The following is a 2,500-nucleotide window of genomic DNA, read 5'->3' as shown; positions in this document are numbered from 1 at the left end:
ATCTGTTAATATGTTCACAGATCTGTTAATATGTTCACAGATCTGTTAATATGTTTACAGATCTGTTAATATGTTCACAGATCTGTTAATATGTTTACAGATCTGTTAATATGTTCACAGATCTGTTAATATGTTTACAGATCTGTTAATATGTTCACAGATCTGTTAAAACACAGTGACAGGGTCTAACATGTTAACATGTTTTGTAGATCTGTTAATATGTTCACAGATCTGTTAAAACACAGTGACAGGGTCTAACATGTTAACATGTTTTGTAGATCTGTTAATATGTTCACAGATCTGTTAATATGTTCACAGATCTGTTAATATGTTCACAGATCTGTTAAAACACAGTGACAGGGTCTAACATGTTAACATGTTTTATAGATCTGTTAATATGTTCACAGATCTGTTAATATGTTCACAGATCTGTTAATATGTTCACAGATCTGTTAATATGTTCACAGATCTGTTAAAACACAGTGACAGGGTCTAACATGTTAACATGTTTTATAGATCTGTTAATATGTTCACAGATCTGTTAATATGTTCACAGATCTGTTAAAACACAGTGACAGGGTCTAACATGTTAACATGTTTTGTAGATCTGTTAATATGTTCACAGATCTGTTAATATGTTCACAGATCTGTTAAAACACGGTGACAGGGTCTAACATGTTAACATGTTTTATAGATCTGTTAATATGTTTACAGATCTGTTAATATGTTCACAGATCTGTTAAAACACAGTGACAGGGTCTAACATGTTTCACAGATCTGTTAATATGTTCACAGATCTGTTAATATGTTCACAGATCTGTTAATATGTTCACAGATCTGTTAAAACACGGTGACAGGGTCTAACATGTTAACATGTTTTGTAGATCTGTTAATATGTTCACAGATCTGTTAAAACACGGTGACAGGGTCTAACATGTTAACATGTTTTGTAGATCTGTTAATATGTTCACAGATCTGTTAAAACACAGTGACAGGGTCTAACATGTTAACATGTTTTATAGATCTGTTAATATGTTCACAGATCTGTTAAAACACAGTGACAGGGTCTAACATGTTAACATGTTTTGTAGATCTGTTAATATGTTCACAGATCTGTTAAAACACGGTGACAGGGTCTAACATGTTTCATAGATCTGTTAATATGTTCACAGATCTGTTAACATGTTCACAGATCTGTTAATATGTTCACAGATCTGTTAAAACACAGTGACAGGGTCTAACATGTTAACATGTTTTATAGATCTGTTAATATGTTCACAGATCTGTTAATATGTTCACAGATCTGTTAAAACACAGTGACAGGGTCTAACATGTTAACATGTTTTGTAGATCTGTTAATATGTTCACAGATCTGTTAATATGTTCACAGATCTGTTAAAACACAGTGACAGGGTCTAACATGTTAACATGTTTTATAGATCTGTTAATATGTTCACAGATCTGTTAATATGTTCACAGATCTGTTAAAACACGGTGACAGGGTCTAACATGTTAACATGTTTTATAGATCTGTTAATATGTTCACAGATCTGTTAAAACACAGTGACAGGGTCTAACATGTTAACATGTTTCACAGATCTGTTAATATGTTCACAGATCTGTTAATATGTTCACAGATCTGTTAAAACACGGTGACAGGGTCTAACATGTTAACATGTTTTGTAGATCTGTTAACATGTTTTATAGATCTGTTAATATGTTCACAGATCTGTTAATATGTTCACAGATCTGTTAAAACACAGTGACAGGGTCTAACATGTTAACATGTTTTGTAGATCTGTTAACATGTTTTATAGATCTGTTAATATGTTCACAGATCTGTTAATATGTTCACAGATCTGTTAAAACACAGTGACAGGGTCTAACATGTTAACATGTTTTGTAGATCTGTTAATATGTTCACAGATCTGTTAATATGTTCACAGATCTGTTAATATGTTCACAGATCTGTTAAAACACAGTGACAGGGTCTAACATGTTAACATGTTTCACAGATCTGTTAATATGTTCACAGATCTGTTAATATGTTCACAGATCTGTTAAAACACGGTGACAGGGTCTAACATGTTAACATGTTTTGTAGATCTGTTAACATGTTTTATAGATCTGTTAATATGTTCACAGATCTGTTAATATGTTCACAGATCTGTTAAAACACAGTGACAGGGTCTAACATGTTAACATGTTTTATAGATCTGTTAATATGTTCACAGATCTGTTAATATGTTCACAGATCTGTTAAAACACAGTGACAGGGTCTAACATGTTTTATAGATCTGTTAATATGTTCACAGATCTGTTAATATGTTCACAGATCTGTTAATATGTTCACAGATCTGTTAAAACACAGTGACAGGGTCTAACATGTTAACATGTTTTATAGATCTGTTAATATGTTCACAGATCTGTTAATATGTTCACAGATCTGTTAAAACACAGTGACAGGGTCTAACATGTTAACATGTTTTATAGATCTGTT

At 32.1% G+C, this 2,500-nt stretch overlaps 1 protein-coding gene across 1 annotated transcript in view; it reads left to right on the top strand.

Moving 5' to 3' along the window:
• Positions 1 to 2,500, top strand: part of LOC308327711 (U2 snRNP-associated SURP motif-containing protein) — a 41,547-nt gene that overhangs the window by 9,739 nt on the left and 29,308 nt on the right. The gene's annotated exons all lie outside the window — the stretch shown is intronic.

Source organism: Protomyctophum bolini (genome assembly GCF_963924005.1).
Source record: "Protomyctophum bolini genome assembly, chromosome: 13".
Taxonomy (NCBI): Eukaryota; Metazoa; Chordata; class Actinopteri; order Myctophiformes; family Myctophidae; genus Protomyctophum; species Protomyctophum bolini.
The sequence above is the reverse complement of the archived record's forward strand: the minus strand, read 5'-3'. Positions and strand labels throughout refer to the sequence as shown.